The sequence below is a fragment of the Prenolepis imparis genome, unplaced genomic scaffold, assembly GCF_030444845.1.
Source record: "Prenolepis imparis isolate NDT839.2.m4 unplaced genomic scaffold, iyPreImpa1.0 SCAF_5, whole genome shotgun sequence".
NCBI classification, from domain to species: Eukaryota; Metazoa; Arthropoda; class Insecta; order Hymenoptera; family Formicidae; genus Prenolepis; species Prenolepis imparis.
Genome location: NW_028141163.1, coordinates 15,348,421 through 15,360,814, shown reverse-complemented (window position 1 = coordinate 15,360,814; position 12,394 = coordinate 15,348,421). Strand labels below are relative to the sequence as shown.

At 34.8% G+C, this 12,394-nt stretch overlaps 1 protein-coding gene across 7 annotated transcripts in view; it reads right to left on the bottom strand.

Moving 5' to 3' along the window:
- Rhogef3 (Rho guanine nucleotide exchange factor 3) overlaps positions 1-12,394 on the bottom strand; it is a 127,103-nt gene that overhangs the window by 74,384 nt on the left and 40,325 nt on the right. For 3 of the 7 annotated variants that reach the window (XM_083038966.1, XM_083038964.1, XM_083038965.1), the window contains one exon: positions 6,603-7,153. The exons of 1 other annotated variant lie outside the window; for it this stretch is intronic. The gene's annotated coding sequence lies outside the window, so the exon portion shown is untranslated. Of the gene's footprint in view, positions 1-6,602; positions 7,154-11,610; positions 12,047-12,394 lie in introns of those variants that run through there. 3 more of the 7 variants (XM_083038961.1, XM_083038960.1, XM_083038963.1) reach the window with 3 other exon arrangements.

Below are 12,394 nucleotides of genomic sequence, written 5' to 3'. Positions count from 1 at the left end.
CTTTTTATCTTTGTTAATCCTTAAGCCCTTGTTATTTTACAAGTTTTATCAATTAGGGAAAAAAGTATTAATAACACTTACAGAAAAAAATGAAGAAAAAAAAAGAGAAACAGACTTTTGCGATTACATAATGTTATTATATTAATAACTTATACCCCAATAAATGGTAGTATTAGCTATGCCAATTATATACATATTATAATAATTAAAATAATGTTATGTAATCGCACACAGAATAATTGTCATTTAAATTAAGTGACACATTTATCGCGTAATTTAAAAGATATTAATCGCTAAGCAAATAATTGCCATACTTCTACAATCTGTAATTCTGTTCGTAATTTAATTGGCAAAGACGTAGTGTTTACCTATAGGCAGATATGTGCGTCACGAATTCGTTAATATTAATCGCTATCATTGTAATCTTTTTCTGCAATCTTAACCAAGCAATTAATCGCGTAATACAACTTGTCCCATTCGTTCAAGCATGATAGTAAATTAAAGTTGGGTCGAATCTGATTATGCAATTTCGCAAGTGATTTCCCCATGGAATATATGGACGAACGTAAGACTATAGGGATATCATCTCTATCTTATTTGTCAGATGCAAAAAAGAAATGCGTATATTTTCGCGATGACGTCGATTGAAATTTTTAGACCTAATTATACTTACTACAAACGCATAATAATACGCTTGTAAAAAGTTGTGGTCTTAACTTATTTTCTATTTTTAATAGAAAATAATTTTTAATAAAATTTTTAATAGAAAATAAATTTCAGAACTAAATATAATTGAATAAAAAACATTTTTACATAATTGCCTAAGTCTATCTTCTTTTTTAATAGATTAGTTGTAGATTTTTCCGGATTTTTCCTTCAAAAAAAGATAGCAGATCGAGAGAGTAATAAAGAACAGTCCTTTAGAGATTAAAAATTAGTCGACCTGCCACTAAAGCTAACAATAAGTGATACACATTTCACGGGTGTCTACTATTCTTGAAAAATAGAAAAGTAGACGAGAAAGATTACATATGTACACCGTCGTTATACAGAATAACGAAGTATGGCTGAAAGTAACACGCCGATCACAATCGGAATAGGAAGTGGCAACTTCGATTTGAATGCACCGGAAGTGTGTACACGAAAATGGGCGAACTCGTGAAACGAATTTCGCAGTTTCTGGAGAGTTCGACGGTTTAGTTAAAATGATACGGTGTGGCTGCATGCAATCCTACCTAGTTTCGAAAACAGGCTCGATAGGGACGGCTGCATCTCGTCACTTTTCACTCAAACTAATGTATTTAACAAACCATGACGCCCATTTGTTGTTAATGCATTCGAAATGATAAAGTATATTAACAGAAATAACAATAAACGAACAATACGACTTATGAAGCGATATTACGCTCCCATTAATGCAATAGTAATTATATATTGCTATTTGTAGACCGCGTTGTAACACAAGCTTATAAAAGATTTATCGAATAAATGCAGATAACAGACACATTTGTTGAATACGGCCATAATTGAAGAAATTATTTACGTTACTTAAATTTATATTTTTGAAAAATAAAAATTATAAGTTACAAAAGCTGCGGAAAGATTATATTAAGCCAATAAAAACATAAATTTGTTTTGGGTATTTGGAAAGCAACTTAAAAATAATCTCTTGAATTCTTTGGTAAACACTGAAACGATCTCTTAAATCTTAAATCAACAACATCAGTGATGAGTGTAGAGACATTGTAATATTGATACATATCGAGAATTATTGAAAAGACTGTCTCACAATAGGTTGCAATAAACTAATCATGGATGTCATATTTCTAAAAAATGCAAACCTTCTTCACTCTTTTTGCGCGATACATTAAAGCAGAGAGAGAGAGAGAGAGAGAGAGAGATCTCACAGTAAATATACATTGTTCTACCTGCATAATTTATAATAAATAATAACTAAAAATGTGAGCGCGCGTCCGAAGATTGCAAATACTTCTTAGTCATGCATCTTCCTATAAGTATGCGTAAGACTACCGTGCAGTCTTGGCATAAGATATCAGTTTCTCGCAGGTGTTTTCGAAAACTCCTTTCTCGGCAAACTAACTCACGGTATGTCCCAAAGTTCGTTCGTGAGATAGCGCGTCCGCTATTACAAGAGAGTGTTTAATAGTATTCGTCTCGTTCTCGCGCTCGGTTATAAATTGCTTTCTCTCTTTCTCTCTCTCTTTTGTATATTGATCGCAACCGCATCGCGCAAACATATTTCAGTTCGTACGCACTGATTGCTCGAAAGAATGCAATCTTTCTAAAGAAGATCAATTTGATTGCAAGCTATTGGAATTGATTTAAATAATTGTGTAATTTAATTTTCTTGTTTATTTAATTTTTCTGTTTGATCGAACAAACAAGTTCGATAGATATAGATTTTAGATATTAACATTATGTTAATTAATATCTAGTAGCAGAAAAAATGCTGCACACGAGTAAATAAATTAAGTTTAAAAAGCATAAAATATTAAAATAGATCTCTAATTGAATGTTTATGCATATTAATTTATGTAAATATATGTACATGTTTTGTTATGCGCATATTACTAAAATATAATGTGTGTTGTATGGTTAAAGAATAATTATATATATAATGCTATATACATCTAAATAGAATAAAATTGGCAATAAATAAAATGTGCAGTTTTTAATTAAATAGAGTAAAATCAAGTATTGTAAAATGTGTATACACTAGAAAGAATTTATAAAAAGTAATCGTTTATTTTAGATTTGTCCGGTGGATATGTGCCAAAGCTAATAGTCAATATTGCTTTTCAACTCTTATCTTAACAACTCTACCAAAGAGTTATCAGAATCTTGCGAAAATTTCGTGAAAATGTTAATAAAGATGTCATAATTACAATCAGAACAATAAAATTACTCAGAACTACAATTAGATTATATATCGCACTAGTACGATATAATACTTACAAAAAGTTTAATCTCACGGTTTTTAAGAGTATACAATTTAATTTAAAGCAAAATTCCAGAATATTGTTGTCAATTGATAAAAATTGTAAATTTTAATGTAATAATTCAGATTTAAGAAAAGAGAATGATTAAAGATTTGAAAATTTGGAACAATATTATTGTGGATTTCTTATGCCGTAATCATTCATCTTGTTGAACTAGCTCTTTGTTGCAAGCTTCATCTGACGAGCTCGCGTGGCAGCTGGAGTCCTACAAGCATAATCGAAACTATGCTTCTTCTAAGTTAGTGCTTTTAGCACGTTACGAATGCTTCTATAACTACAAAGTTATTAATCATCTCTGCCAACAATTTTGCGATTCTTATCTCAAAACTAAACGATAGACAAAGATTTCGTTTCATATCCTAGAAAAGCTGTTTTTACAATTATTGCAATTATAATTATAAATGGATACAATTAATTATAAATTTATAATATGTATCGCATAATATATTATTTCAATCTCTAGAAATAATTTACTCGAATCTAATAAAATTAATTTACTTAAACTTTTAAAATAATTTGTAGAATACTTGATGGGCATTAATTAATCGGTGCAAAACAAATTGCAAGTTGATTTCGTAAATGAAATACGCACGATCTTTTTTAAATGAGAAAATGCATTTGAGAATAATTTTTCGTGAAGATTTTTGATATAAATTTTTAGAGCAGATGGTTTTCCTTCTACTTTTCCTCCAAAGTGACTTGCTAGACGTACCGTAACATTGATTACGTACCATAAATCGTGGCAAAGAAATATTGATATACATGTAAATTTTCATTTCTTTATAAGTGTGTTTTAAAACACGATAAAACGAGCAAAATTTGCGATTAAACAGTCTATGAGAGCAACAGTGTCCTTGTCTATTGCGCGGAAAGGAGAATTCGATTCGCGTGAGCAAACAAGCGTGTAGTATGTACACGCAAAGTACCGAGCGTTATGCAACTGCATCATTATTTCGATATAAACGAGTATGCATGAGATACGCGAACAAAAAGAAATGACGCGCTCGAATTTATCGGCGAGGCGCATAAACGACAGTTGCAGTGCGCGGGCTTTTATTCGCCCTCAATGGGCGAAAAGTGTCCTTATCAAACGCGTGTCAACAGCATGTTCCACGCGAAATCCGTCCGCGTGTGCTGCATCGACTGTTTGCGTGAATCCTGGTAACTTCGTCATGACGTGCATATATAGTTCGTAAAAATGTATCCGTAGTTGTAACGCGAATTACTGGCTATATTAGTTATACGTCAATAAACAATTTATTATGAATTTTAGGAAAAATTTATATCATAGATACATATCTTTTTTTTTTTTACGCAAACGGTTATCCATTCTTTGTACAGGCGCGGTCGCGAAAAAAGCCCGGAGTAGGAAAATGCACACTTTTATACTGAAACAGTAACTTTTCAATTGTATTCTCCGCACGATCTCATTTCTTTCATTTTCGCTGGAAATAAACGGGATTGACGGACAAATGTGAACGCTGCCGTACGCATATTGCAGCTCAACGTGAACCAAAAACAATTCGTAACTGTAATGAGATTGGCCACCATCGTCCACCACATTGCACTGCACATATACACATAAGCGTGCTGCAACAATGCGTTCCTATATAAAAGCTCTCGTAGAACCTCACCGCGACGAAACACTATTAGCCTGATTGGAAGTACCGGCTGAAAATATTTCGCGAGCGTGTTGCGCATGATGATCAAACAAACCCCTTCATTAACAACGTGTTATGGTCGCAGCAAAAACCGTTAAACGGAAACAGAAAATACTCGAAGCTACAGAAATTAAATCTCATTCTACAGCTAAGCACGACAGTAAAAATTTATGAAGTGGATTATCATAGATACTGAATATTTCATATGAAGGACGTTCGCTATGTGTGACGCGATTAATTTACTGTTATATTTTTCATTATGGAATATGGAAGCGAATCGAATTATTATACAACTCATCACACATCATATAATAACATATATGTAATGTATACACATGTACATATATACATATATTTAAAATTATTTTATAATTTATTATAATTCTATTTATAATTTTATATATTATATAATACAGAAAATAATTGAAGAAATATAACATATAGACTATGATAAAATTATTGTTTAAACCAATTTTGTTCAATTAGATTTCAATTTCCAATTCACAAATAAGCTTGATTTTTTATCTGGCAACAATATATGCATTTTGAGTATGTATTTTCGATAGTTTTTGTAAAACTATAAATAGTGAATTTAAAATATTGACATTATATATATTTTATGATTATATTTGATCAGATAGAAATTATATTTAGATAAAATACAAATTTATTGAAGAAACCATCGGTCAAAGTAGTATCTATTGAAAATTCAAGATAAGAAAAGAATTTACACGCTGCTCGGTGTATTTGGAGTAATAATTAAACTCTTAAAAATTGTGATTGTCTTATCGAGATTCTATAATCCAAAAAATCCTACAGACGTTCAAAAATTAAAAATTAGAAGAAGAAAGAGAGAGGTGATGATACGGACAATGGCGTAAGAGAAGGTACTTTATAACTGCATAAAGTGGTGCAACGGGCGACTTGAACGAGACGTAACGCGTGTTACGGAAATCGATACTCGCAGCCAAGAAAATCTTATTCGTGTGTGTATGTGTAGGTATATCTGTTCGTCCTATAAAAAATTCGACGAAACTTCGATTCGGTGCATCGTTCGGACGTATAATGAAATTTTCTTCAATTCAACACCGCTTTTGTAACAATATCTCTCTCTCTTGGAGATGAAAATAAATCTCCTGTTTAATGCAACCGTCGCCGGGTCGTTGCCCTCAGGAGATCGACGGAGAATTTTCCGCGGGAGGAAAGAACGACAAGGAACAAACGTTTCTCCTGTTTCGTCTGTGACGGAAAAAAAAAAGCTCTACGACATGTTACGGGAAAAAAGTGCAACGAGGTCAACTGATGCCGAGCTTCTTCTTCGGGCACTCGACGGCTTTTCCCCCCGCGTGTCCCTCTCAAACGCCCGCAGAAAAAAAGCTCAACAAGAGAAACGAGGATAAGCGTATTCGCCACGGTAGGGAAAAAATAAAAAGGGGCGGTTTAATTTCTTCTATCTCGTTTTCTATTTGGGCTGAAATTGCGATAGTAAACATAACAAATTACCGAGACTCGTATTTTGCCTTTTACGAGTGACATATACACGCTTACACGTTAAGTATTGCAATGAGAACAGCGGAGCGTTCTATTATGCATAAAGATGCAATTATCTTTAAGCTGCACGAGGTGCAGTTACTTCTTAATGTTTAGCGGGAGAATTTTTATTAATTAATGTTATGAGTTAAACGTAATTGTGTGAAATTGAAGGCCATGAAAAAAATCATAGCAAGACAAACTCTTCTTGTTTGAGAAATTAAATCGATAGTAGATTTAAAGAATAGCCCCCTCACAGAGTTATCCGATATCAGAGTCATTCCAAAAGAATTTTCCTCTCTAATTAAGATCCGGTTCGATTGACTACGCGAGGCAAGAACAAAGAACTGAAGTGGAACATTTATGAGATGATCAATCATCGATTTCTTACCTGGCGACTCCGGTGTTCCTCCCACACCTGTCGTTCACGGAATCCAGTCTCGCCCATTCTCCAGAAGCGCGGCAGAGATCCGCAACAGAAGAAATTGACGTTCTTGCAATTCCGCTGACTGCACAATGTCTTAGAGCTTCCATCTGGCGTGATTCTCCGAGCGATCGCGGTCAAAATTATTCTCGCGTGTTTTCTCCTTGGAATTTGCAATGCACTTCATTTTGAAAATCCACAGGCACTTTCCGCGCGAGACTCGTTTGCTCCTCGGTATCTTCCCATTTTCACTTAATTAGTTCCCATTTTACCGAGATAAAGGTAAGCTCGTTGCTCCGTATTGCAGGAATAAATAAAATTGTTTATTCGATGGCAACTCCATCCGTTGTCATTTTATCAAAACAGATATTTTTTTACACTCGTTCACTCTTGTTTCTCTTCTTTCAGAAAAGTTCGCTTGCACGTTTTTTCTTTTCCAATAAAAATGTTCATCGCGCGCCGTGTCGAGAGATCATCCTTTTTTAAGGTCTCTTTCTTCAAGGAGAACGATATAACTTCTGGAAAATTTACGTGAAATAATACTCGTGTATGTTGAGCGATTGTCATAAAAAATCTTTTATGTCTTTTAATTTTCATTCTCTTATTATTTCACTGTGATATAATTCTAAACTATATATGTATATATATATGTATATATATGTATGTTATTATTAATAAGCTACATTTACCTGCTATTAATATAATATGTGTGTATAAATACATTCAATTATATAAATACATTCAATTTATAAGTAATATATAGATGCAAGAGTCTATTTTTATTACATCAGATTTTCAGTATTATATAAATCTATCAAGGATTTATTATTACTGTTAATAATGTACGTTATATTTCTTACACATCGTGTTTTATATAAATACTTTACGGCAAAAAATCCATCAACTAGCATTATGCAAATTTCTCATATTTTTCATATCAATTTGCGCTCGGAAATCCTTTAATCATCTTGTTTTTACAATTTTTGCCTTTTCCTTTGTTTCGTTTATGTCGAAACTTTCACATTTTTATATGTATGACAGAATCGAAAATTATACGTGAAATAAGTCCTCTCTTCATTGTGAAAGACAGAAAAACAAAAAGCTAGTCTTTATTAGTCCACCGAGACACGCTGGTCGTTTCAACAAGATATTACGAGAAGCCATTTAGGCGACGCGGATTTAACTTCGTTCTTATTTCTCAAATCTCGAACCCGCTTCTTTCCCTTATTCCTTATTCGATCATCTTTCTAGCACATAAATCTTTTTATGTGTATAAGCGTTTTAAATAGACCATTTCATAATAACGACACGTTATTATGATCGTTTAATTGCTAATAACTGAATTGTACTTAAATGCGAGAAACTATTAGAAGCAAATCTGTTAAAATAATCCAATCGCGATTACAAATTTTAGTTAAATTTTACCTAAACAATTGTAAATAGATCGATGTAAGTTTACTTTTGAAAAAATAAATTTCACAATTTATTTTTCGAAATACACTGCTCTTATATATTTGATATATAAACCACTCATATCTAATTGATTAGAACTTGCTCTCTGTTTTGTTTGTTTTTTTTATGAAAAACCTATAATATTCATATTCTAATAATAATAGCGACCCATAGGGATTTATAGGTCACAATGGCATTCTCGGTGCAACGAACCTCATGAGAAATTCAGAGTTCGCAGCGGATGCGACAATGCCATTGAACAACGTAACGATGTCGTGAACATCGTAACGTTTTCAGTGTGCTATCAGTTTGTAATTTATCCCGATATCCGCCATATCATTTCATCAGACACTACGGCACTCTACTGTTTCCCGATAACAAATATCGACCTACGACAAGGAAACGGCTCTGCGACCTAAGAAGAGGCTCCTACGTTACGGTGGCACTTTCATGTGTCTTAACTTTTCGAAAAACTTACGATCTTTTAAAATCGCCATAAAAATATCTCTTTGATCTCATTTTCTCCGAAATACGTATTGTAAGAACCATTTTTATTTCTCGCGACGCTTTGCGAGAAACTTGTGTACCTTCAATCTGAGAAACGATCGTTTTCTTCGAAGAAACGACAGTTTAAGTAAAGAAGTTTTGAAAGAGAGAAAGCGATGTGGGTAGAATTTTTGTGATATCGATGAACAAACTCTGTGCGCGTGATCGACATTTTCGCGACAAAAATTACACGATACAATGACGAACTTTCTGGGACGCGGTTGGTATGTCTCCTATCTCTCATTGAAAAACATCGACCAATTTTTATTTTTACGCCAAAATTGTCGAAGCTACAAAGCACTCGAAACGATTTAGCCAATGGATCGAGATAGCCGTAGGAAAGAACGCATTTTGAATTCGGCAGTAATGAAACTTATCGCTGCAACGTGATCGGAAGCGACAACTCGCGAAAATATGGTTCTTCAAATAATTTCAGAAATTATCTAATTGCAAATTTTTTCACAAAATTTTTAATTTATGATTTTATTGTCCGCTTTAGGCTGTTGTCACCTAAAGAAACAATGAACAGCATATATAGTTTAAAGTCTACTTTGTTTAACATTCTGCATTTGCCGGTACCTAATTAAACAATTAATTAAACATTTAGAGCAAAATCTAATTTAATTTCTTAATTTAATTTCGATATTTTTATACATAAAATTAAACGAATACTTAAAAAATGCGATTAGCACGACGATTCTCGAAAATTCATGATTCTGAAAAACAATAAATATGCGAAAAAATAGTTTAACCATTTGGGATCATTCTGATTAAATCGTGTCATTGTCAATAAAAACACTAGATGTGCATGATAAATGTTGAGTTTTTTTCGTGTCATCAATTTCTAATAATAAATTCTTATCACATAAAATTAATGAAAGCTATATCTTTCTTTAAGAAAAAATTTTTATCTGGCAATATTTTCTAGCTACTTCGTGCTTGCTGTATTTAATTCATTGAAGCGCGCTCGTCTGCTCGTTACTGACTCAGACTTTCATTTAACGAACAAGTAAACGGACGAGAGATGAGAAATAAAATTATTATTCATATGTGTCCAAGCGAGTTGCGCGTACACACGTGGGGATTAACTGTAGATGAAATTGTAACGACGACGTCAAAATATGTGCCTTTCAGAGCTCGTAATGTCTTTAATCTCACACCTTATATGGATGATATGCGTGTGGTTGGTCGTCAAAATAGGCTTCAGGATTTGTAGTTTTTCTCGAGAAGAAAAAAAAACACGAGAAGAGAGGAATTGAGAAAGAAAGAAGAAAATGGAAATCCAGTCAATTACAATGCATTAGACTGTGTCGCGATGTGTCATCGCGATGACAAATGACGACCGTGTCATAATCTGTTCTATGATGGATATTTTAATTATTCGTAAAGAGATAACGTCGAACTCTAACTATAAGTTAAAGGAATTGCTCTTTAAACGCTTAATAAATTAAACAATTTTAAAAATTATTAACTGTTTTAAAAAATTATTAACTGCATTTATAATTTTATACACACTAAGATTTGATTATGTATGATTTTAAATATTTGATTTGCATTTCGCGACCTATATCTTAATTATAAATAGTGACTCACTGTTCTTTTATTCTGTTGTTATCTTATATTGTTATTTTATCACACTGTTATTTTAGTAAATGTGATAATTAAACATACAAATGAAAAATTAAAAATTTAATCGCGTGACCTCCTACCTATGTATGCATGCAAATTCAAAGTGAGCAAATGACATTCCGTATACGTTAATTGGTTCATATAAAAAGATGTGAAATGGAAAGAAACATAAATCACAAATGCGAAATTCGTGTTAGTAGGTCAATTTAGCAGAGAATTATGACGGTAATTTGAAAATATATTGCAATACAAAATTATATCGTTCGAGAAACAATTAACAACTAAAGGTATATCGACTGGAAAAACCTAGAACCTTTAATCACGAAAGATTTATATCATTATATAAATTTATATCCTACTAATTTAACACTCAGTTGATTTAATGATCAGTGTCTAAGGATACATTTACTAAACATCACGATACAAATACATGGATTGTCAGACTTCTTTTTGGAAACGATAATAGAGCAATATTAAGCGATACATTTAATATATGTATCCGACAAAAAACCGAATGGACAGGAAAATAAACGTTGCGTCGCAATGTGCTGTGAAATTTGCCTTTGGAATGTCTTCGCGAAAAATATTTCGCATTTGCATTCGTACGGTATGCGCGCTATCGAAATTCGATGGTTCGAGGACGTTTGAATGCAGGGAAAACAGATAAACTAGCCAGACAGACGCGGAAGCTTGAGGTCAACGTCCTCGAAAAGGCGCGTATCGCAGGGTCGTATCGCAGGATTCGCGGCTTACATCTCGCGTCAGAGGAAACTCAAATACATAGAAAACTCAAAAGATCAGACCACGTGCCGTCGTTTGACACAAAAGCCCTTCTTTCGTCAAAAAGCAAAAGCATCGCTGTCGTTTACACAAGAAATTCAAAACTCACGAGTCTATACGAACAAATTTTATGTGAGACAAATTACAAACATATTCTCCGGGCAATGATAATTATGTATACGGATGCAAGTCGTGGCGTGAGCATGATTCTCGCGTTTTATATAAAGAATTCACATAGAGATATTTTAAAAGTTCGTTCTCCTACGCGCTAGAGAAAAATTAAATCTGCATTTGCAAAGTATTAATAGATATTCGCGCAAACTTTCATCCGTTGTTCATGTACCCTCTCATCACCAATGTCAAAAGACACTCCAATAGAGAATGCGCAAATAAAGAAAAAAAAAATCCCACGGGCAAATACTCCAGATTATCTCGGCGAATATCCTCGCGAATGTATGTACAGATACTCGTTCTGGCGAGTCGCATTACGCACGAATCCTCTTCACCTTGCGGCGCACATCGCCCGCATTTCGCGATGGAGCTCCTTCAGGTCAAGCGAGGAACTCACCGGCGTCGTTCCGCAGCTAGTCGCGGGTTCGCCGAAAGGAGCGTCCTCGGGGTTCGAGGTCGTCGACCCGGCTAAAAATTACGACGCGACTCACCCTTCCTCGCGGGTTCCTTCGTTCCGGGGTACAGACAAAGAGGTGAAGAAAGGTGTCAACGTGCCGGCGACGCGCACGCACGCACGCACGCACACACAGACGCACATACCCACATTGCATACACTCTTTTCCGTAAATATACGGTACAAATCGGTCGTACGTTTCTCGGACACGCGAGCCTTGCCTCGTAAAAACGTTTGTGCGATCGGTCGAGACTATTCAAACGGATCGAGAGTACGACGTCTCTCGAGGGGGCGCCAGTCAGAAAGAAGTGGCGAACATGGGTTTAACTGCGTGGGGTGGTCTTTTGGGGTGCCGGTCCCGTCGTTGACTGCGCCATCGGGCAGACTCCATCGCGCTACCCGACATCGGCGGCGGTGGTGGCGGCAGCGGCGACGACGACGGCGACGACGCCGCCGCTGCCGGCGAGAGCGTAGGCTATCGATTTTTCCGCGCAGCCTCCGCGACCGGAACACGCCGGTGCACGTCTCTGCTCTAGCTAGTCCTGTCGATGGCTTGCCTGTCCTGCGCGATCGCGGTTTTGTCTCCGTTACCGCAAACGTTTGATTGCATTGATGCTCTTATTATACATTTTTTTTCTCGTGATACCCTTGATAAGTCCCGAGATGATTATGACAATAAAGTTGACTGAGAGATCCGAGAGATTGTGTAGAGATTGCATTCGATCGG